Raw genomic sequence first — 26,249 nt, forward strand, 5'->3', positions numbered from 1 at the left:
CCACACTACCGCATTCATTCATCAAGGCACGTTAGCGATAGCAATAGGCACGTTAGCGATAGCGAATAAACCAGCAAGATATATAATTTTTGACTAACCTTGATAAGCTTCATCAGATGACAGTCCTATAACATCAGGTTATACATACACTTATGTTTTGTTCGAAAATGTGCATATTTAGAGCTGAAATCAGTGGTTATACATTTTGCTAACGTAGCATCTTTTTCCCACAACGTCCGGATATTTTTCTGACACTTTTTCTGACACACATATTCTGACCAAATAACGATTCATAAACATAACAAAAAAATACATGTTGTATAGGAAATGATAGATACACTAGTTCTTAATGCAATCGCCGTGTTAGAATTCTAAAAATAACTTCATTACGACATCCAGCTTAGGTATAGTGAGAGAATACCCAAAAGCTGGGCGCAAACGACGAGCACAACATGTTCGACAGATCTATGAAATAGCATCATAAAATGGGTCCTACTTTTGCTGATCTTTCATCAGAATGTTGTACAAGGGGCACTTTGTCGGGAACAATCGTTGTTTGGATTTAGAACGTTCTTTTTCCCTCTCGATTTAGCAAGCACACTTGCCAAGTGGCGCGAATCTCTCCATCGTCAACAAACACTGAGAATGGAACACTGCAAAACTCCCGAAAAAATTTCAATAATCTGATTAACTTTTATTGCCTCAGAAACCCGGATCCGGGATCCCCTCCCACCCCCCCGACACTGATTAGCATCGCTAGCATAGCGTCACATTTAAATAGTAGCATCTAAATATCATTAAATCACAAGTCCAAGACACCTAATGAAAGATACAGATCTTGTGAATAAAGTCACCATTTCAGATTTTTAAATTGTTTTACAGGGAAGACAAAATATGTAAATCTATTAGCTAATCATGTTAGCAAAAGACACAATTTTTCTTTGTCCACCATTTTTTCTCAACACCAGTAGCTATCACCAATTCGGCTAAACTAAGATATTGATAGCCACTAACCAAGAAAAACCTCATCAGATGACAGTCTGATAACATATTTATGGTATAGGATAGGTTTTGTTAGAAAAATGTGCATATTTCAGGTATAAATCATAGTTTGCCATTGCAGCCAGCATCACAAATCTCACCAAAGCTCCTAGAATTACTACACAGAGCAACGTGTATTACCAATTTACTCATCATAAAACATTTCTTAAACTATATTGAAAAAACATACTTTACGATGATATTGTCACATGTATCAAATAAAATCAAAGCCGGAGATATTAGTCGTCTATAACGACAGCTGTACAGAAGGCAAATCCAGGTCCCTTGACACGCTCTCCAGAAAACAGGAAACTGGTGACACGTCATACAAAGAGCATTTATTCGAGCCCAGATCAAGTTACACACTCAATTTCTTCTCTCACTGCTTGTCGACATCTAGTGGAAGACGTATGAAGTGCATCTAAACAAATAAATATCAAGGACTTTAATAGGCAGGCCCTAGAAGAGAGCATCGATTTCAGATTTTCCACTTCCTGTCAGGAAGTTTGCTGCAAAAGGACTTCTGTTTTACTCACAGATATAATTCAAACGGTTTTAGAAACTAGAGAGTGTTTTTTCCAATAGTAATAATAATATGCATATTGTACGAGCAAAAATTGAGTACGAGGCCATTTGAAATGGGCACATTTTATCCGGCTACTCAATACTGCCCCTGGAGCCCAAAACAGGTTAAATTAACCTGTTGAGGATGGGGGCGCTGTTGTCACTATTTATGCTAATCGTGTAATTTTTTAAACGGCTTCCCACAAACTTCTTGATCGTACAATATGCATATTATTATTATTATTGGATAGAAAACAGTCTATAGTTTCTATAGGAGTTGAAATTTTGTCTCTAAGTGGAACAGAACCCATTCTACAGCAATTTCCCTGACATGGAGTCAGATTTCAGAAATGTTGGCCCCTGATCTGGAGTCAGTTAAAAGGCCGCAGTTATTGCTATGAGTATACGAACACTGCTTACGTCTTCCCCTGGATGCCTTTACGTGATGACGATTTGAATGGGGTCATTGCGCGTTCACAGGCACTACAAATTAAAAAAACCTGTAGCTAGGAACTCTTTTCTTGCTGCGTAATGCGCCTGGAGGACATCGACCCGCACTTGTTCCAAGCATTAGTGGAGGGAGTAATATTACTCTGGTCATGTTTCTACTCGTTATGGGAGTTAAAAACATCATAAGGTAGTTAATTTAAAGCGTTTTATAGCAATTTATATCCGTTTAGTGCGATTTTGGGACATTTATTTCTGAAACGCTGTGAATTGCTGGGCACGCTTCCAGTTCATCCCGAACGCAGTTGGCATTTCCACATGGCAAGAGGACAGCTTTCCACCAAAAGACGATTAGACCCAAGAAAGGATCCTTTGCCCAAGATACTGATGGAAGAACAGCTCAAAGTAGGACATTTTTATTATGATAAATCGTGTTTCTGTCGAAAAATGTTAGTGGCTTAGGACGCCATGTTTTTTGACGTAGCTTCGCTTGGCGCAAACTGTATTGAAAAGTAAGGATAATTTAAAAAATGTAATTCCGCGATTGTATTAAGAATTAAATTGTCTATCAATCCCTGTCCACCCTATATTTTTTAGTCACGTTTATGAGTATTTATGTATAAGAGTAGATCACTGTCTAATATGGCGCACGGACATTTTCTCACCAGCTGGGCTACATTTCACATTGTCTAACCATGATTTTGGTGGCTAAATATAAACATTTTCGATCAAACTCTATATGGATTGTGTAATATGATGTTACAGGAGTGTCATCTGAAGAATTCTGAGAAGGTTAGTGAAAAAATTAATATATTTTGGCGATGTTGACGTTATCGCTCACTTTGACTAGAATCAATGCTGGGCTGCTATGTGCTATGTGCTATGCTAATATAACGATTTATTGTGTTTTCGCTGTAAGACACTTAGAAAATCTGAAATATTGTCTGTATTCACAGGATCTGTGTCTTTCGATTAGTGTATGCTGTGTATTTTTACGAAATGTTTGATGATTAGTAGTTAGGTAAACACGTTGCTCATTGTAATTATTCTAGTCCATTTGTGACGGTGGGTGCAATTGTAAACTATGACATCTACCTGAAATATGCACATTTTTCTAACAAAACCTATCCTATACCATAAATATGTTATCAGACTGTCATCTGAGGAGGTTTTTTCTTGGTTAGTGGCTATCAATTTTTTAGTTTAGCCGAATTGGTGATAGCTACTGGTGTTGAGAGAAAATGGTGGACAAAGAAAAATTGTGATTTTTGCTAACGTGTTTAGCTAATAGATTTACATATTGTGTCTTCCCTGTAAAACATTTTAAAAATCTGAAATGGTGGCTTTATTCACAAGATCTGTATCTTTCATTAGGTGTCTTGGACTTGTGATTTAATGATATTTAGATGCTACTATTTAATTGTGACGCTATGCTAGCGATGCTAATCAGTGGGGGGGGGGGGGGGGGTGCTCCCGGATCCGGGGTAGAGGCTACACTAATGGGGTATTACTGGCTACACTAATGCTTGGAAAAAGACCAGGTCGGTGTCCACCGCGCGTCCGGCGCATCTGGAAAAGAGTTCCCTACCTACAGGTTTTTTTCATTTATAGTGGCTGTGATTGCGCAATCGATACCATTCAAAGCGTCATCACGTAAAGGCATCCAGGGGAAGACGTAAGCAGTGTCCGTATCCTGATAGCGTTCACAGTGGCCTTTAAACTGACTCCAGATCAGGGGCCAAAATGTGTGAAATCTGACTCCATGTCAGGGAAATTGCTGTAGAATGAGTTCTGTTCCACTCAGAGACAAAATTCCAACGCCTATAGAAACTAGAGACTGTTTTCTATCCAATAATAGTAATAATATGCATATTGTACGATAAAGAATTTAGTAGGAAGCCGTTTAATCTGTAATGCAATTATGCTAATGAGAAAACAGCACCCCCTGTAGTCGCAAGAAGTTAACCGTGGTTCATTAAATGAACGTTATCATTGAATTCTCTGTCTTCCTGCGCCTGACTTCGCACTCCGACACCCAGTCTTTACATGGTCAATTTAAATTTCAACTGCATTCCAGTATGTTGACGCAAAGAGGACTGTAGCTGAACTTGCTAATAGCCTACCAAAAAGCATGTTTTTTTTCAACTTATGCAAAGTTAATTGTTTAATTCAAATATATGAAGCCAAAGTCATATGATAAACTATTGGCTAGATACAGTGCATTTGGAAAGCATTCAGACAACTACACTTTTTCCACATTTTGATATGTTACAGCCTTATTCTAAAATGAATTAAATAAAGGTTTTCACTCATCAATCTACACACAATACTTCATAAGTGAAAACAGGTTTTTAGAAATGTCAATAAAAAACAGAAATACCTTATTTACCTATTTAACTTATTTAACAATTCAGACCCTTCGCTATGAGACTCGAAATTGAGCTCAGGTGCATCCTGTTTCCATTGATCATACTTGACATGTTTCTGCAACTTGATTGGAGTCCACCTGTGGTAAATTAAACTGATTGGACATGATTTAGAAAGGCACACACCTGTCTATATAAGGTCCCACAGTTGACAGTGCATGTCAGAGTAAAAACCAGGCCATGAGGTTGAAGGAATTGTCTGTTGGGCACCGAGACAGGATAGTGTTGAGACACAGATCTGGGGAAGGGTAACAAAGAATCTCTGCAATAATGAAGGTACCTAAGAAAACAGTGGCCTCCATCATTCTTAAATGAAATAAGTTTGGAACCACCAAGACTCTTCCTAGAGCTGGTCACGGTTGGTTGAGAGAATGCCAAGAGTGTGTAAAGCTGTCATCAAGGCAAAGGGTGGCTACTTTGAAGAATCTCAAATATAAAATATATTTTGATTTAACACTTTTTTGCTTACTACACGATTCCATGTGTTATTTCACTATTTTGATGTCTTCACTATTATCCTACAATGTAGAAAATAATAAAATTCAAGAAAAACCCTGGAATGAGTAGGTGTGTCCAAACGTTTGACTGGTACTGTATGTCTGCATAGCATTTTGTTTTCATTTTGGCAGAAACTCCTTACTTTTTTCTTCTCAGACAATAACCCATAGGCTTCTGTACTGTTCCATAAAGAAGTCAGCCAGAGTTAGTTCCCAAATGTAATGTGGACCATCATTCAAATGAAGATGCATCCCTAGCCACCAGTGCTGCGGTAATGTGGGCTGGTGTGGCTGAAATACCAGGGCACAATTTTTGTCCCAGTCTACTCTGACATGCATTGTTTTTTAATGTATTATTTCTTACCCTACACTCACCATAACATCCGCTAACCATGTGTATGTGACCAATGACATTTAATTTCTTTAGCCAGCTCCCATTATTATTATTGATATGAGTCAAACCCCCTCCATACAAGTCCACATGCACATCGTGAAACAAGACGTGATTATGCCAGTGACCCTCGTATTTAGAAACATTTGAGTTATTTCACTGTAACAGTTTTCATTTGATTACAAACCAAGCCCTCAGTAGGCCAACTAATTAGGATACCCTACTATAACGATGGATGGTTTAACAGCAATACGTCAGGTGTCTTTTCTTCCTGGTCATGCATTAGCCAAGTAGCCTATCCATAAACAGTTTTTAAATGGTCTACTCGTGAGAGTGTCTTGAGATATTTTGGAGGCTTTTGCCATCATCCTTTTATCCTGATTCACAATTCACATAGGCCTACAAACTTCATTTTGCTTCTATCCATCCTCATTTCCAAAGAGCGCCTCGTCAAGTTACCAAAGTCGCAATCCTCCAAACGTATTTCAATTATTCAGTCCTATAATGCAATGTCAATGGTGGAAAGGCCTACATGTACTGTATATCTTACTTATTGATAAGTGGCTCACATATACAACACAATTGTATTATTATAAAGTCATGTATATCCCTATACTTGTTGAAGCCAATAAGAACGTTTTAATTAACAATGTTGACTGCCAACGCCCCTTACATACTGTAATTAGCAAAAACTGGATGTATTTTAGGCTACTGTTGCCATTATTTGCTACTGCATCCCATGCTATTTAGTAAACGGTATCAATCTCCAATTGACTAGGATGAGAATATTCCAGTAAATTGGAGTTGAATACAATGCAAAGACTTGTCAATAACCTGCACAACATGAGACATCTGCATGTAGCATTAAGACATGGAACATGTTGATTGGCCAGTCAATGGTCAAACCCTAGTCACACCTAGAACTTATTCTTTCATCAAAACCCTGTGTCACACCCTAATCTGTTTAACCTGTCTTGTGCTTGTCGCCACCCTCCACCAGGTGTCTCCTATTCTTCCCCATTATCCCCTGTGTATTTATACCTGTGTTGTCTGTTTGTCTGTTGCCAGTTCATCTTGTTTTGTCAGGTTTTACCAGTGTGTTTCCCATTTTCTCCAGTTCTTGTTTTCTAGTCTTCCCTGTTCCAACCTTTCTGCTTGTCCTGACCCTGAGACTGCCTGCTGTTCTGTCCCTGATTGACTCTGCCTTGGATTATGAACCTTTGCCTCCCCTCGACCTGCCCTTTTTGTTATAATATATATTCTCAGAACTGAACAATCCGCCTCCTGTGTCTGCATCTGGGTCATATCCTGAGTTGTGATACCCCGCCTTTTCGTGCCACTGCCAACTACTGCGGCCATAATTCCCGCTGTGAAAATAGCTAAACTATTTCTGACACACCCCCCAGACCTATAGCACGACCACCCGTGCTAAAGTTTGTCATTGCGTTAGGTTTGCTCAAACAGAGCCCGTAGAGAGATACAGAGACTGAGGGACAAAAGACAAAAGAGGAGCCATGTGAGGAATAAATCATGTAAACAAGTCATGTAGTGTGTGTGTGTTGGGGGCAGAACCAGGTCAGTGTGAGCAGGAGGGAGCACCAGGCAGGAGAATCGGTGTGTCTGACTACAGAGTGTCTAAATCCAAAATGGCACCCTATTCCCTATATAGTGCACTACTTTTGACCAGTCTTATGGGCCCTGGTCAAAAGTAGTGCACTGCATAGGTAGTACGCTGCCATTTAGGATGCATATATTGGTTAACAGCTGCTGGCTAATGACTGTCTAATCCTTTGGGCCCCTTCCTCTCCCATGGAGCAGCATGGGCTCACTGGAGCTGGGGTTCACACACACACACATATATGCAAGTGTACACACACACACTCTCTCCTGGAGCAGCCTGGGCTCACTGAAGCATCAGAGGCCTGCTGTACATTACTTCTGCCTGTATATCCTGCTGCCAGTGCCACAAACCACCCGCTCCCCACGCAACACAAGTTTCTATTTGTTCATTATTTGGATCATGTCTGCCTACTGACCTGCCACCTAGAAGACACATTAAGTCCCAAAGGGCACCCTATTTCCTATTATAGTGCACTACATTTACCAGAGCCCATGGGCCTTTGGTCAAAAGCAGTGCACTATACAGAATAAGGTGCCATTTGGGACAAATAAGCTGACAAAGCAACAGACAAAGGAATTGGTTCCTATTCTTTGTTTACTGAGTCGACTAGCAGTGCAGGATATGTAGATTCAATGAGCTGGTCAATGAATCAATCCTTCAATCCATCCGGTCAATTTTGTTTAGAATGTTGTCAATTTATTAAACCTATGGCTGCACAACAAGAGTATTTGGCAAGATATTGATCATAATACATGTAAGAAAGTAGGCTTCAGCAATGTAACCTTCCCACAAAATATCTCTTTGCTCATCGTTAACTTCTTCAGAATACAGGGGGTGCTGTTTTCGCATTAGCATAATTGCCTCTACAGATTAAACTGCCTCTTATTCAATTATTGCTGTTACTATATGCATATAACCATATACCATTGGATAGAAAACAAGCTATGGTTTCTAAATCCGTTTCAATTTTGTCTCTGAGTGAAACACAGGTCATTTGACAGCACTTTCCCTGAGCCAGAAGAAGATTGCAAGATGTGTATGCTCGCTTCAACGCTCTGCCTATATATGGTCACGCCACCTATGACCCGAAACACACTTCATTCGTCTTCCTCTGGGTGTCAGGAAGACGTCAGAGGAGACATTTTTTGTTTATCTTGTACTGACGTGAAATAAGACCTATTTCTTTAGCGTGACCGACAACTTCCGGTTTTCTGAAACGCGTGTTTTAGAGGTGCAATTGTCTTTTGTTATGCTGACGTTACGGATGAAAACTATCTCCGTCTCGAAGTTTGTTTGATACATGTGACCATATCATCGTAATGTATGTTTTTTCAATATAGTTTAATCAGATTATTTGAATTTTTTCGGGAGTTTTGCCGTGTTCCGTTCTGTGAGTTTTTTAACTTTGGACAGAATCGTGCCAGTCGACCAGTACCCAGGCTAAATGAAGAGGAAAAGTTGCCATTGTGAATGGATTGAACGACTCATCAGGACTAAGGACACCTTGATCAACATTCTGATGAAAGATCAGCAATAGTAAGACCCAATTTACGATGTTATTTCATATATCTGTCGTGCATGTGAACTGGTCGGGCGCGCCCAGCTGGTTCTGGCTGGCGTGGCTATGCTAAATTAGCGCTACATTTTGTTTTCGCTATAAAACATTTAATAAATCTGATATTGTTTGGATTCATCAGATGTTGGGCTTTCAATATCTGTACGCTGTGTATTTTTTCTGAAATGTTTTAAGACAAGTAATTAGTTATATAACGTTGGTCTCTGTAATTGTTCTAGCTGCATCAGCACTATATCAGATTGCAGCTGCAATGTAGAACTGTGATTTATACCTGAAAAATGCACATTTAAAAAAAAAAAACTATGCTATACCATAAATATGTTATCAGACTGTCATCTTATGAATTTGTTTGTTGGTTAGTGGCTATCAATATCTTAGTTTAGCCGAATTGGTGATAGCACCTGATGGAGTAAGAAACTGATGGAGTTAGAAAAGTGGTGTCTTTTGCTAACGTGGTTAGCTAATAGATTTACATATTTTGTCTTCCCTGTAAAACATTGAAAAAATCTGAAATGGTGGTTTTATTCACAAGATCTGTGTCTTTCATTGGGTGTCTTGGACTTGTGATTTAATGATATTTAGATGCTACTATTTAATTGTGACGCTATGCTAACGATGCTAATCAGTGTGGGGGGGGGGTGGGGGGTGCTCCCGAATCCGGGTTAGGTACTCGGTAGAGGTTAAACTCTGACATATGCCTGTTTCAAGATGGAAACTCAATTTAATGCCATGGTGCATATCAAACATTTGAAATAATTGAGCAGTGGTTTACATGTATTTACCTCACATACAGTATGCAAGTATAATAAAGTGGTTCCAACCCATGCCGTCAGTTTTTCACCAGAACTGAGTGTTCTCTCACCAATTGGTTTCACTGGGGTATATTCACTAGACACAAAACAGAAGAAAACAAATAGGGAGGTACTACCTGTAATTGTCCAATATGAAACTGTTGTTTTTGTGCAAACTGTTGAATTTTTTTTGCTAATGTGTGTACTAATTAATACGATCCTGGTTGAGCGTTTATTGTTAGTTTGAATGTACATGAAGCCAAAGTCGACACAAGGTACCAAAACCCTGCCATTTGATGTGTCAAACAAATATTCCAAAGTGCATTGTTGTACTGTGTTCTCATGTCATAGTGTAAGAATCAGTAAAGGAAAAAGGGAATACCATAAACTATAATCAAACAGATTCTGTATTCTGGCAAAAAAATACTTTATTGAAACACGGTGTGTACAGAGAGTCAGTCGGTATAGTTTCAGCAGAGAAAGTTTCAGTTACAGGTGTATCAGTTTAAACAGCTGAGTGTAAAGGCTGACGTTCTCCTCTTCCTCGGACGAGGAGAGGAGAGAAGGATCTTCAGACCAAAATGCAGCATTAGGGAAATAAGCCATCTTTTATTTGCAACGATGGCAACACGAAAACAAACACTTTTACAAACTTACAAAGCAAGAAAACGACGTAGACGAAAACCTGAACATGAACTTAACTAACTAACGTAAAACTCACGGACAGGAACAGACTACATCGAAAACGAACGAACAACCAAACAGTCCCGTATGGTGCAAACATAACACAGATACGGAAGACAATCACCCACAAACAAACAGTGAGAACACCCTACCTAAATATGACTCTTAATTAGAGGAGAACGCAAAACACCTGCCTCTAATTAAGAGCCATACCAGGCAACCAAAACCAACATAGAAACAGAAAACATAGACTGCCCACCCAAAACACACGCCCTGACCATAAACACATACAAAAACAACATAAAACAGGTCAGGACCGTTACACTGAGAGCATGACATGGAGTAGCTCTTGTCCAGGGCATTAAAGGCAGGTTTGGCATGCAGAGAAATGTTAGCCTCCTTTACCATCATTCAAAATGTTTTAGAAGTAAGGGGAAATGCAGTTTAAATTAGCATTATATACATTAGTAGTAATTAGTCAGAGGCTATATCCATAACTGCAATAATTGATTAATTATTACATTCTGAGTGTTACAACAGTCTTTCCTCTCGGTCAACAGGTGACACATAAGCACTTTTAATTATACAGCTAACATTTGTATTTTACTGGTTCTATTTTATCAAGCTTAAGTTAATTTAAGGGAATTACATACGATTTAAGGGCAGGTAGTAGACTAAAGTTAGGGATGCTTTCAAGGCCCTCTCCGGCCCTCCTTTCAGCAAATCTGATCATGACGCCATCTTGCTCCTCCCGTCCTATAGGCAGAAACTCAAACAGGAAGTGCCCGTGCTTCGTACTATTCAACGCTGGTCTGTCCAATCGGAATCCACGTTTCAGGATTGTTTGGATCACGTGGACTGGGATAAGTTCCGGGTAGCATGTGAAAATAATCTAGATGCATACACGGATACGGTGACTGAGTTCATAAGGAAGTGTAAAGGAGATTTAGTACCCACTGTGACTATTAAAACCTACCTTAACCGGAAACCTGAAAGCGCGAAACACTGCATTTAGCAATGACAAGGCGACTGGTAATATTGAAGAATAAAAACAGTGTAGTTATTCACTCCGCAAGGCAACCAAACAAGCTAAATGTCAGTATAGAGATAAAGTGGAGTCGCAATTCAATGGCTCAGACACAAGACGTATGTGGCAGGGACTACAGATGATCATGGACTACAAAAGGAAAACCAGCCATGTCGCCGAGACCGACGTCTTGCTTTCGGACAGGCTAAATACATTCTTTGCACGCTTTGAGTATAACACAGTGCAACCAACATGGCCCGCTACCAAGGACTGTGGGCTCTCCTTCTCCGTGGCTGGCGTGAGTAAAACGTTTAAATGTGTTTAACCTCGCAAGGCTGCCGTTCCAGACGGCATCCCTAGCCCCGTACTCAGAGCATGCGCAGACCAGCTGGCTGGTGTGTTTACGGGCATATTCAATCTTTCCCTATCCCACTCTGCTGTCCCCAAATGATTCAAGATGGCCACCATTGTTCCTGTACCCAAGAAGGCAAAGGTAACTGAACTGAATGACTATCAGTTCACTCACCTTTGTCATCATGAAGTGCTTTGAGAGACTTGTCAAAGGATCATATCACCTCTACCTTACCTTCCACCCTAGACCCACTTCAATTTGCGTACCGCCCCAATAGATCCACAGAAGATGCAATCACCATCACTCTGCACATTGCCCTATCCCATCAGGACATGAGGAATACCTATGTAAGAATGCTTTTTATTGGCTATAGCTCAGCATTCAACACCATAGTACCCTCTAAGCTCATCATTAACTCAAGGACCTGGGTCTGAACCCTGCCCTGTGCAACTGGGTCCTGGACTTCCTGACGGGCCGCCCAGGTGGTGAAGGTAGGAAACATCCCCTCCATTCCACTGATCCTCAACACTGGGGCCCCACTAGGGTGTGTGCTCAGCGCCCTCCTGTACTCCCTGTTCACCAATGACTACGTGGCCAAGCATGCCTCCAACTCAAACATCAAGTTTGCAGACGACACAACAGTAGTAGGCCTGATTACCAACGATGACGAGACAGCCTACAGGGAGGAGGTGAGGGCTCTGGGAGTGTGGTGCCTGGAAAACAACCTCTCACTCAACGTCAACAAAACAAAGAAGATGATTGTGGACTTCAGGAAACAGCAGAGGGTGCACCCCCCTATCTACATCGACGGGACCACCGTAGAGAAGGTGGAAGACTTCAAGTTCCTTGGCGCACACATCAGTGACAAACTGAAATGGACCAACCACACAGACATTGTGGTAAAGAAGGCGCAACAGAGCCTCTTCAACCTCAGGAGGCTAAAGAAATGTGGCTTGTCACCTAAAACCCTCACAAATTTTTACAGATGCACATTTGAAAGCATCCTGTCGGGCTGTATCACCGCCTGGTACGGCAACTGCACCACCCGCAACCGCAAGGCTCTCCAGAGTGTAGTTCGGTCTGCACAGCGCATCACCCGGGGCAAACTACCTGCCCTCCAGGACACCTACCTGCAGCCGATGTCAGAGGAAGGCCAAAAAGATCATCAAGGACATCAACCACCCGACCCCCTGCCTGTTCACCCCGCAGGTGAGGTCAGTACAGGTGCATCAAAGCTGGAACCGAGAGACTGAAAAACAGCTTCTATCTCAAGGGCATCAGACTGTTAAACAGCCATAACTAGCACATTAGTGGCTGCTGCTTCTAGGCATAGACTAGGAATCACTGGCCGCTTTAAGAAATGGAACACTAGTCACTTTAATAATGTTTACATATCTGGCATTACTCATCTCATATGTATATACTGTATTCTATACTATTCTACGGTATCTTAGTCACTTAATAATGTTTACATGTCTTACATTACTCATCTCATGTGTATATACTGTTTTCTATACTATTCTACGGTATCTCATTCACTTAATAATGCTTACATATCTTGCATTACTCATCTCATATGTATATACTGTTTTTTTCTATACTATTCTACTGTATCTTAGTCCGTTCCGCTCGGACATATCTCGTCCATATGTATATAGTCTTAATTCATTCCAATTTAGATTTATGTGTATTGGGTATATGTTGTGTAATTTGTTAGATATTACTTGTTAGATATTACTGCACTGTCAGACCTAGAAGCACAAGCATTTCGCTATACCCGCAATAACATCTTATAATGTGGCGATACAGTATGCTCGCTGCAATGAAGCATTGCGGTGTGGATGCTTCTTTAATGAAAGGTGGTAGGTTTACGTGATGTTGCTGCGATAAGCGATGCATGGCAATGATAATACATGAGTCCCAAATGGCACCCTATTCCCTACATACTGCACTACTTTTGACCAGAGTCCTATGGGCCCTGGACAAAGTAATGCATGATATGGGGAATAGGGTTTCATTCGGGACGTAGCCAATGATGGTTGTCTGAATGCAAAGGTGTCTTCTGGGCCCCGGTTACAACTTCCTCATCTGAGCCATCAGCTCCTCTAGACTTTGTTCCGTCTCCTCGACTGTCTCCCCTGCCCCTGTCTCCTGGGAACAGAGGAACAACATTATGAGAAGAAATGTGTCATGGGCAATGTCCGAATCCCCATACTCGGGTTCTAAATAGTAGGCATTTTGGGTATGCGAAAATAGAACGTTTTATAGTATGTGAAATTTTTGAAATTTAGTATGCTTTAAATAGAACAATGTGACACTCATTTCTGCTTTTAATCTAGTAGAACTGTTCTGCCCTTGAGCAAGGCAGTTAACCCCCAACAACAACTGCTCCCCAGGAACCGAATACGTGGATGTCGATTAAGGCAGCCCCCACACCTCTCTGAGGTACTCTGAGGTACTAGCATTGAATAACCCCCGCGATATGCAACTTTTCGGGGAAGTTAGGAACCAATATACACAGGCAGTTAGGAAAGCAAAGGCTAGCTTTTTCAAACACATCCTGTAGCACTAACTCAAACGCTTTGGGACACTGTAAAGTCCATGGAGAATAAGAGCACCTTCTCCGAGCTGCCCACTGCACTGAGGCTAGGAAAAACTGTCACCACCGATAAATCCGCAATTATTGAGAATTTCAATAAGCATTTTGCTACGGCTGGCAATGCTTTCCACCTGGCTACCCCTACCCCGGTTAAGCAGGAAAGTGAGAAGGGGGAACTATACAGGTATGGTCATGTTACACTTGCAGAAAGCTTTTGACACTGTGGACCATGATATTCTCCTGATGAAACTGAAATGGATGGGTCAAATCAAATCAAATTGTATAGGTCACATACACATGGTTAGCAGATGTTAATGTGAGTAACGAAATTCTTGTAAATAAATGTAATCTAACAATTTCCAAACTACTACCTAATACACACACATCTAAAGGGGTGGATGAGATTATGTATATATAAATATATGGATGAGCGATGGCCGAGCGGCATAGGCAAGGCCTTCCTGTGACATCTGGTGCTGCTGGTGTCCTGGAGGGCAGGTAGTTTGCCCCCAGTGATGCACCACCCTCTGGAGAGCCTTGCTGTTGAGGTTGGTGCAGTTGCGTACCAGGCTGTGATACAGCCCGACAGGATGCTCTCGATTGTACATCGGTAGAAGTTTGTCAGGGTTTTGGATGACAAGCCAAATTTCTTCAGCCTCCTGAGGTTGAAGAGGCTCTGTTGTGCCTTCTTCACCACATTGTCTGTGTGGGTGGACCATTTCGGTTTGTAATGTGTACGCTGAGGATCTTAACTTTCCACCTTCGATGTGGATAGGGGGTGCTCCCTCTGCTGTTTGGTGAAGTCCACGATCATCTCCTTTGTTTTGTTGACCTTGAGTGAGAGGTTGTTTTCCTGACACCACACTCCGAGTGCCCTCACCTATTTAAACTGAAGTGGGTCTAGGGTTGCCGGTAACATGGAGGTGATACGATCTTTGACTAGTCTCTCAAAGCACTTCATGATGACAGAAGTGAGTGCTACAGGGTGATAGTCATTCAGTTCAGTTACCTTTGCCTTCTTGGGTACAGGAACAATGGGGGCCATCTTGAAGAAAGTGGGGACAGCAGACTGGTACAGGGAGAGATTAAATATGTCCGTAAACACACCAGCCAGCTGGTCTGCGCATGCTCTTCACAAGAGGTTTTCATGCATTTCTAGTGTCTGGACAGAGATCCATTGGTTCAGCAAGAGAATTAGAAACATCTAGAACAAGGAGCTGTTTAAAAGGTTCCAACTTTCAGCAACATACAGTGATGACCGTCCCCACATGGGACACATTAACAGATGGTGAGAGCTCATCATGAATGTACTCAATGTCCCCCCTCCTCCCATCCCACCTCTCAAAATTAACCTGCCACCATCTATAAATCCAAATATTACAAAAAATTGCTTTTAAAAAATCCTTGCCATTTCATTTGTCACTGCAAACAAATAGTCTTTGGGCTGAATTTTCTCTACCGTGTGACTTGATTTCATTCTCTGATGTGTAATTAAAATAAGCACTGATTCTAATTATTAGGGACAGCAGGTGATTTGCATTGTTATCAATTCTTTGAAAATAAAGTCAGATGCACGCTCGTGCACACACGCAAGCACATGAACACACACACAAGCACACACACACATGAACACACACACACACACTCTGATTAGCATATTTTCATTACTCTCAGCAAATAATTTTTTTACACCTCTGCTATACATGGGAGTTATAGGAGATATTCCTGATTTTAACAGGATCATTTGTTTACCTTTAAATATCACAGATATCATGGGTACCTACATTTTCTTCTCACACTAGCCCATGGTCAGGTGTACAGTATATTACAAACTTCAGGGACAGCGAGAGCAGTGTTCTTCCCCTAGGGTGGGTTTGCAGATGCCAGTCTCTTTGGGGATGGGGCAAGGTGGGGAAAGGGGGAGGCAGGGGATGAGCTGAGGGAGGTATGGATGCAGTGTGGTTGATGCAGGAAAAGGGGAGGGGGTGAAGGGAGAGGGTGCATGGTTGAAGAGGAAAGGATAAGGCACAAGATGGGAAGGGATGGATGCAGAATGGTTGAATCGGGGGAGGGTGGATGAGGAGAGGAAGAGGCAAGGGGGGTGGATGAGGAGAGGCAGTGAAAGGGGGAGTGGCAGGGTATGTGGAGGAGGACCAGCGAAGCGAAGGGCTGAGACTGGGGGACGTGGAGAAGGTAGACTTATACCTCATTAGTGCAGTAGGGGGATGGGGAAGCGGTTGCCACCTGTGCTGTCTCATCAACACCGTGGCAGACGGGGGGTTGTATGAGTGGAGACAAAGAGCGGGGAGTATGGTGTTCTTATTCATTACCAGAGGTTTTCTCCATATCTTACTGACACACATAAAATACATCCTCCTCCCAGCAGCTCACACAAAACAATGACACCATCATGCATCAGTTTAATAGCGATGTGCAGACTGGGATTGTGTCCAGAATGGCATCCTATTCCCTATACAGTGCACTACTTCTGACCAGAGCCCCATAGGCTGGGTAATCTAGATAATCCAAATATTTGTGTTAAACACAATAAGCCTGTCCACTACCATAAAAGTTTAAACGCATTAAAAGACACACATTTGGGGTCACACTTGAGAAAAGTGTATCACTGTGCAGACAAAGAGTCTGAGTAAAAAACTCTAAGAGAAAGAAAGAGGGAGTTGTCTGTGCAGTTGTTATGATGGTGATTTAATGTATTTTCTTCTGTCTCTGGTCTCCTCTCTCCTCTGCCTCTCTACTGTCTGACAATGAGTAGTGGCAGGAACATTACTCAAAATTAGGACTTTCACACTCCATTTCATTTACATTGCCTGTCAACCTGAACCATTTTTTTTCTACACCGAACAAAAAAATGTATGTAAACCAAAATGATACAAGATATAGTGATTCACTTCGGTATCTATTCTCCAAAAGAGGGGAGTGAGCTGTGTGTCTATGTACTTTGTGTGTACTCATGCGTGTAGTTTGTAGTGTGTCAGCAACTGTGCATGTGAATGCGTCTGTATGCATAACCTGATTATCTTGGTGGGAGCATCTGCAGACTGCACTGCTGGCTCACCCTTGATGTAAGCCCCTCGGTCGGTGGCCAATGACATTAACCGTGGTTCTCAGTCGTTCAGATTCTGGTTGGGAGCAGCATCGTGATGTAATTGTCATAGGGGGTTTGATTACCAACATGACACAGATGGGATGGGCTTTAGAGGTGGAAAGAAAGAGATGGGTAAAGAGGAACAGAGAGTGAGCGCGAGAGTAAATAAGTGTGAGAAAAAGGGAGAGTGTCACGACTTCCACCGACGGTGGCTCTTCTCCCTTTCTTTTTTGTTTGCGTCTGTCTGTTTCTTACACCTGTGTTCTATTGAGTTAATTTGTGTGGGTTTATTTACCTCGTTGCCTGCTGTTATTTCTTGTGCGGGATTATTTCTGTGTTTGTTTGGTGCGTGTGCTAGATTGCGCCACAGGCTATTCCCACGGTCGTTTGTGCCTTTGTGATTTATTTAGGAGTAGATTGTTTTTTTCCCTCCTGTTGTCACTTCGAATTCCTGTTTTGTTGGGCGCCTTCGTTGGGTTTGTTTCCTGACCAGTTTTGTGTTTTGGACTTCCAAATAAATATTTTACTATTTGGAACTCAGTGCTCTCCTGCTCCTGACTCTTGCACCTACCTCGTCCTAGTGAGGCACCTTACAGAGAGATCAACAACCGCTCCAAGCACTGCACTCTGACTGTTTAACGTTACCTGTGAAGCTCTTAGCTACCTATATACACAGGAACACCTTCCTAATATTGAGTTGCTTTTGCCCTCAGAACAGCCTCAATTCGTCGGGTATGGACTTACAAGATGTCAAAAGCGTTCCACAGGGATGCTGGCCCATGTTGACGCCAATGCTTCCCACAGTTGTGTCAAGTTGGCTGGATGTCTTTTGGGTGGTGGACCGTTCTGAATACACTGGAAACTGTTGAGCATGAAAAACCCAGCAGCATTGCAGTTCTTGACACAAACCGGTGCGCCTGGCACCTGCTACATGTACCATATCCCATTCAAAGGCACTTAAATCTTTTGTCTTGCCCATTCACCCTCTGAATGGCGCACATACACAATCCATGTTTTAGTTGTCTCAATACTTAAAAATCCTTCTTTAACTTGTCTCCTCCTGTTCATCTACACTGATTGAAGTGGATTTAACAAGTGACATCAATAAGGGGTAAGCTTTTACCTGGATTCACCTGATCAGTCTGTGTCATGGAAAGAGAACATGTTCTTAATGTTTTGTATACTCAGTGTACATGCACACTATTTTAGAGAATAGGAAACACCTGCTTTATATTTTCCAGAGAGTCTTCTGAAACCTAGGATGTGTCCCAAATGGCCCCATATTCCCTTTATAGCGCACTGCTTTTGACCAGGACCCTTAGGGGTATAGGGTACCATTTAGGATGCAATCTTTTTCTGAACTTTAAAGTACATTTAGGTAAAGAAAGTTGTCATAACAGTGTATGCGAGAAAAACTAATGAGCACCTCTGTTCTGTTCAGTTCCTTCCATCCAGGAGGAATTGTATTATTCTTCCAATTTCACAGTTCACTGTGCTCATGTCTGTCTACCCACCCACACCTCCATTAACATGCATGAAGCACAGCAAGGGTGCAAGCTCCGGGGAAGGTCTCCCAAAGTCAGAGTTGACTTTTTTGCCATTGCTAAGGGTGTGAAAGCTGTCAGCGATCACCGCAGTCTGTCTGACTTGGTGCTTTTCCTAATAAATACAACGGTCTTTTGTCTCATTAGAAACCTTGATGTTTTATTTAGGACTCACATGAAACCGGTATGGTAAGTTAGGATAGTGAAGCTTTTCCCAATTCAAGTCTTTGAGGACCCACAACAGTACATATTTCTATTGTAGCCCCAGACAAACTCACCTGATTCAACTCATTGAGGGCTTGATGATTAGTTGACAAGTTGATTCAGGTATGCTTGTCTGGGGCTAGATCAAAATGTGTACTGTTGGGGATATTTAAGGACTGGAGTTGGCAAACACTGGGATAGAGTATGCAAGTCTTTGTTTTTGAGTGACATTCACAATGATTTTCATTCATAGCCTGTTTTCATTTTTCATACACTGACGCAAGTAAACAAACAATGTGAGTCCAATTGACCCAAAGTTATTAATTTTTTTAATCTCCCAATCCGCTGTTGGTAAATGGTTTGAATTTATTCATGCAAATTAGCATTTTAATTAACAGTCGGAATTTGGGCAACTTGGCATTAGCGTGATGTGATCTATTATAGTTTTTTTCCTGGGAATAAATTCTGAGTAAACAAATAGCATTACAACAAGGATAATTATTCCTTATTGGGAAATGCAAAAGAGCAAAACAATAATTTGGTTGAGATTCACATAGTCACAATTTAATTAACCCATTTTCTATCTCTCAAATAATATTAGGTTTTATGTATGGGGCCTCTACTTATCAATAAAATTTAATTGAATCGTGGTACTCACAGGGTTTATATAGCTTTTCAGAGTCAGGTAGCTGGACTACAAATGCCAATGAATAATCTAGACATGAATAATTTCAATGGACATTATGTCCTTGTTTCCTTATATGTATTGTATATGTTAACTTGTATTATTTATACAGGTAACTGCCAAAATAATGGAAACTGTCACGTTCGTCATAAGGAATGGACCAAGGCGTAGCGTGCGTAGAGTTCCACATATTTTAATAAATAGAAACTCACAAAACAAGCACAAACGAAACGTGACATTCTGGACTACTCACAGGCAGCTACACAAACACAAGATCCCACAAAGCACAAAGGGGAAATGGCTGCCTAAAAATAATCCCCAATCAGAGACAACGATAAACAGCTGCCTCTGATTGGGAACCATAACATGCCAACATCGACATATAAAACGCCTAGATGACCCACCCTAAATCACACCCCGACCTAACCAACATAGAGAATAAAAGCTCTCTATGGTCAGGGCGTGACAGAAACACTTAAGTAAATGAGGGATATGAAGTATATTAAAGACAGGTGCTTCCACACAGGTGTGGTTCCTGAGTTAACCTGTCTAGGATGAGGGTGCCGCTAGCGGCACACCCCCCCCACCCCCACTGAAAAGGCAGAGCCGTGAAATTCATAAAAAATATTTTTTTTAAATATTTAACTTTCACACATTAAAGTCCAATACAGCTAATGAAAGACACAGATCTTGTGAATCCAGCCAACATGTCCGATTTTTAAAATGTTTTACAGGGAAGACACAATATGTAAAGATGTAAATCTATTAGCTAAAAACACATTAGCATAATCCACCATTTTTCTTTGTCCACCAACAACAGTAGCTATCACTAATTCGGCTAAACTAAGATATTTATAGCCCCTAACCAAGAAAAAAACTCATCAGATGACAGTCTGATAACATATTTATGGTATGGGATAGGTTTTGTTAGAAAAATGTGCATATTTCAGGTAGATGGCATAGGTTACAATTGCACCCACCGTCACAAATGGACTAGAATAACTACATAGAGCAACGTGTTTACCTACTTACTAATCATCAAACATTTCGTAAAAATACACAGCATACACTAATCGAAAGACACAGATCCTGTGAATACAGACAATATTTCAGATTTTCTAAGTGTCTTACAGCGAAAACACAATAAATCGTTATATTAGCATAGCACATGTGCAAACATTACCCCAGCATTAATTCTAGCCAAAGTGAGCGATAACGTAAACATCGCCAAAATATATTATTTTTTTCACTAACCTTCTCAGAATTCTTCAGATGACACCCCTGTAACATCACATTACAACATGCATATACAGTTTGTTCGAAAATGTGCATATTTAGCCACCAAAATCATGGTTAGACAATGGGGAAAGTAGCCCAGCTGGTGAGAAAATGTCCGTGCGCCATATTAGACAGTGATCTACTCGTATACATAAATACTCATAAACGTGACTAAAAAATATAGGGTGGACAGCGATTGATAGACAATTTAATTCTTAATACAATCGCGGAATTACATTTTTTAAATTATCCTTACTTTTCAATACAGTTTGCGCCAAGCGAAGCTACGTCAAAAAACATGGCGTCCTAAGCCACTAACATTTTGACAGAAACACGATTTATCATAATAAAAATTTCCTACTTTGAGCTGTTCTTCCATCAGTATCTTGGGCAAAGGATCCTTTCTTGGGTCTAATTGTCTTTTGGTGGAAAGCTGTCCTCTTGCCATGTGGAAATGCCAACTGCGTTCAGCATGAACTGGAAGCGTGCCCAGCGATTCACAGCGTTTCAGAAATAAATGTCCCAAAATCGCACTAGACGGATATAAATTGCTATAAAACGCTTTAAATTAACTACCTTATGATGTTTTTAATTAAGATAATGAACATCCCATCTTGTTAGAGCAATGTCGAAGTGGCATTGACTAAAATACAGTAGAATATAATACAGTATATACAGTTGAAGTCAGAAGTTTACATACACTTAGGTTGGAGTCATTAAAACTCATTTTTCAATCACTCCAAACATTTCTTGTTAACAAACTATAGTTTTGGCGAGTCGGTTAGGACATCTACTTTGTGCATGACACAAGTCATTTTTCCAACAATTGTTTACAGAAAGATTATTTCACGTATAATTCACTATCACAATTTCAGTGGGTCAGAAGTTTACATTCACTAAGTTGACTGCTTTTAAACAGCTTGGAAAATTCTAGAAAATTATGTAATGGATTTAGAAGCTTCTGATAGGCTAATTTACATCATTTGAGTCAATTGGAGGGGTACCTGTGGATGTATTTCAATGCCTACCTTCAAACTCAAGGCCTCTTTGCTTGACATCTTGGGAAAATCAAAAGAAATCAGCCAAGACCTCAGAAAAATAATTGTAGACCTCCACAAATCTGGTTCATCCTTGGGAGCAATTTCCAAACGCCTGAAGGTACCACGTTCATCTATACAACAATAGTACGCAAGTATAAACACGATGGGACCATGCAGCCATCATATTGCTCAGGAAGGAGACGTGTTCTGTCTCCTAGAGAATAACGTACTTTGGTGCCAAAAGTGCAAATCAATCCCAGAACAAGAGCAAAGGACCTTGTGAAGATGCTGGAGGAAACAGGTATAAAATAATCTATATCCACAGTAAAACGAGTTGATAAAAATATTGACATAACCTGAAAGGCCGCTCAGCAAGGAAGAAGCCACTGCTCCAAAACAGCCATACATAAGCCAGACTACAGCACATGGGGACAAAGATCGTACTTTTGGAGAAATGTTCTTTGGTCTGATGAAACAAAAATAAAACTATTTTGCCATAATAACCATTGTTATGTTTGGAGGAAAAAGGGGGAGGCTTGCAAGCCGAAGAACACCTTCCCAACAGTGAAGCACGGGGGTGGCAGCATCATGTTGTGGGGGTGCCTTGCTGCAGGAGGGACTGGTGCAACATCTCAAGACATCAGTCGCAAATGAGCTTCCAAATGTACAATGACCCCAAGCATACTTCCAAAGTTGTGGCAAAATGGCTTAAGCAATCCTATAGAAGATTTGTGGGCAGAACTGAAAAAGTGTGTGTGAGCATGGAGGCCTACAAACCTGACTCAGTTACACCAGCTCTGTCAGGAGGAATGGGCCAAAATTCACCCAACTTATTGTGGGAAGCTTGTGGAAGGCTACCCAAAACGTTTGACCCAAGTTAACCTGTCTAGGATGAGGGTGCCGCTAGCGGCACTCCCCCCCCACCCCCACTGAAAAACCAGTGCCGCGAAATTCAAAAAAAATATTTTTTTTAAATATTTAACTTTCACACATTAAAGTCCAATACAGCTAATGAAAGACACAGATCTTGTGAATCCAGCCAACATGTCCGAATTTTAAAATGTTTTACAGGGAAGACACAATATGTAAAGATGTACATCTATTACCTAAAAACACATTAGCATAATCCACCATCTTTTATTTGTCCACCAACACCAGTAGCTATCACCAATTCGGCTAAACTAAGATATTTATAGCCCCTAACCAAGAAAAAAACTCATCAGATGACAGTCTGATAACATATTTATGGTATGGGATAGGTTTTGTTAGAAAAATGTGCATATTTCAGGTAGATGGCATAGGTTACAATTGCACCCACCGTCACAAATGGACTAGAATAACTACATAGAGCAACGTGTTTACCTACTTACTAATCATCAAACATTTCGTAAAAATACACAGCATACACTAATCGAAAGACACAGATCCTGTGAATACAGACAATATTTCAGATTTTCTAAGTGTCTTACAGCGAAAACACAATAAATCGTTATATTAGCATAGCACATAGCACATAGCAGCCCAGCATTGATTCTAGCCAAAGTGAGCGATAACGTCAACATCGCCAAAATATATTAATTTTTTCACTAACCTTCTCAGAATTCTTCAGATGACACTCCTGTAACATCATATTACACAATCCATATAGAGTTTGATCGAAAATGTTTATATTTAGCCACCAAAATCATGGTTAGACAATGTAGCCCAGCTGGTGAGAAAATGTCCGTGCGCCATATTAGACAGTGATCTACTCTTATACATAAATACTCATAAACGTGACTAAAAAATATAGGGTGGACAGGGATTGATAGACAATTTAATTCTTAATACAATCGCGGAATAACATTTTTTAAATTATCCTTACTTTTCAATACAGTTTGCGCCAAGCGAAGCTACGTCAAAAAACATGGCGTCCTAAGCCACTAACATCTTTCGACAGAAACACGATTTATCATAATAAAAATGTCCTACTTTGAGCTGTTCTTCCATCAGTATCTTGGGCAAAGGATCCTTTCTTGGGTCTAATCGTCTTTTGGTGGAAAGCTGTCCTCTTGCCATGTGGAAATGCCAACTGCGTTCGGGATGAACTGGAAGCGTGCCCAGCAATTCACAGCGTTTCAGAAATAAATGTCCCAAAATCGCACTAAACGGATATAAATTGCTATAAAACGCTTTAAATTAACTACCTTATGATGTTTTTAACTCCCATAACGAGTAGAAACATGACCAGAGTAATATTACTCCCTCCACTAATGCTTGGAACAAGTGCGGGTCGATGTCCTCCAGGCGCATTACGCACCAAGAAAAGACTTGCTAGCTACAGGGTTTTTTAATTTATAGTGCCTGTGAACGCGCAATCGACCCCATTCAAATCGTCATCACGTAAAGGCATCCAGGGGAAGACGTAAGCAGTGTCCGTATACTCATAGCAATAACAGTGCCCTTTTAACTGACTCCAGATCAGGGGCCAACATTTCTGAAATCTGACTCCATGTCAGGGAAATTGCTGTAGAATGGGTTCTGTTCCACTTAGAGACAAAATTTCAACTCCTATAGAAACTATAGACTGTTTTCTATCCAATAATAATAATAATATGCATATTGTACGATCAAGAATTTTGTGGGAAGCCGTTTCAAAAATTACACGATTAGCATAAATAGTGACAACAGCGCCCCCATCCTCAACAGGTTAAACAATTTAAAGACAACGCTACCAAATACTAATTGAGTATATGTAAACTTCTGACCCACTGGGAATGTGATGAAAGAAATAGAAGCTGAAATAAATCGTTCTCTCTACTATTATTCTGACATTTCACATTCTTAAAATAAAGTGGGGATCCTAACTGACCTACGACAGGGAATTTTTACTAGGATTACATGTCAGAAATTGTGAAACTGAGTTTAAATGTATTTGGCTAAGGTGTATGTAAACTTCTGACTTCAACTGTACATATGAGATGAGTAAAGCAGCACGTTGTCACGCCCTGACCATAGATTGCTTTGTATGTGTCTATGTTTTGTTTGGTCAGGGTGTGATGTGGGTCCTGTCCTGAGCCGCATGAGCCGCCCGTCTGTCCTGAGCCGCCCGTCTGTCCTGAGCCGCCTGAGCCGCCCGTCGGTCATGGGGCCGCCTGAGCCGCCCGTCGGTCATGGGGCCGCCTGAGCCGCCCGTCGGTCATGGGGCCGCCTGAGCCGCCCGTCGGTCATGGGGCCGCCTGAGCCGCTCGTCGGTCAGGAGCCGCCTGAGCCGCCCTCCTGTCCGGATCTGCCAGAGTCTCCCTCCAGTCCGGATCTGCCAGAGTCTCCCTCCAGTCCGGATCTGCCAGAGTCTCCCTCCAGTCCGGATCTGCCAGAGTCTCCCTCTAGTCCGGATCTGCCAGAGTCTCCCTCTAGTCCGGATCTGCCCTCCAGTCCGGAGCTGTCCCTCAGTTCGGAGCTGCCCCTCAGTCCAGAGGCGCCCCTCAGTCCAGAGGCGCCCCTCAGTCCAGAGGCGCCCCTCAGTCCAGTGGTGCCCTTTATTAGGGTCCCCAGTCCAAGGTCGGCGGTGAGGGTCGCCGCTCCAAAGACGCCACTTAAGCGGGCTAAGACAATGGTGGAGTGGGGTACACGTCCCGTGCCAGAGCCGCCACCGCGGACAGATGCCCACCCAGACCCTCCCCTATAGGTTCAGGTTTTGCGGCCGGAGTCCGCACCTTTGGTTGGGGGGGGGGGGGGTACTGTCACGCCCTGACTATAGATTGCTTTGTATGTTTCTATGTTTTGTTTGGTCAGGGTGTGATGTGGGTGGGCATTCTATGTTGTATGTCTAGGTTGTCTTTTTTCTATGTGTTTGGCCTAGTATGGTTCTCAATCAGGAGGCAGGTGTCAGTCATTGTCTCTGATAGGAAGCCATATTTAGGTAGCCTGTTTTCCTTTGGGTTTTGGTGGGTAGTTATTTTCTGTATCCTGTGTTAGGGTTTTCACCATACGGGACTGTTTCGGGTTGTTTGTTTTGTATTTTTGTTATTTCGTTCAGTGTTCTGTTTGATTAAATTATCATTATGGACACTTACCACGCTGCGTATTGGTCCAATCCTTGCTACTCCTCATCAGATGAAGAGGACGAAACCCGTTACACACGTAAACATTATTAAAGTGACTAGTGGTCCAATATTAAAGAGATCAGTGATTCCATGTCTATGTAGATAGGGCGGTAGCCTCTAAGGTGCAAGGTTGCGTAACCGGGTGGAAACCGGCTAGTGATGGCTATTTAACAGTCTGATGGCCTTGAGATAGGAATTGTTTTTCAGTCTCTCAGCTTTGATGCACCTGTACTGACCTCGCCGTCTGGGATGAACAGGCCGTGGCTCGGGTGGTTGATGTCCTTGGTAATC

At 41.6% G+C, this 26,249-nt stretch overlaps 1 long non-coding RNA gene across 1 annotated transcript; it reads left to right on the forward strand.

The window, feature by feature from the left end:
- Positions 1-17,108: 17,108 nt before the first annotated feature.
- LOC129824908 (uncharacterized) lies at positions 17,109-25,927 on the forward strand. Its single transcript, XR_008754805.1, has 2 exons — positions 17,109-18,233; positions 24,906-25,927. It is a non-coding gene; the product is annotated as an uncharacterized LOC129824908 (long non-coding RNA).
- Positions 25,928-26,249: the final 322 nt, after the last annotated feature.

This window comes from Salvelinus fontinalis, chromosome 27 (genome assembly GCF_029448725.1).
Source record: "Salvelinus fontinalis isolate EN_2023a chromosome 27, ASM2944872v1, whole genome shotgun sequence".
Taxonomy (NCBI): domain Eukaryota; kingdom Metazoa; phylum Chordata; class Actinopteri; order Salmoniformes; family Salmonidae; genus Salvelinus; species Salvelinus fontinalis.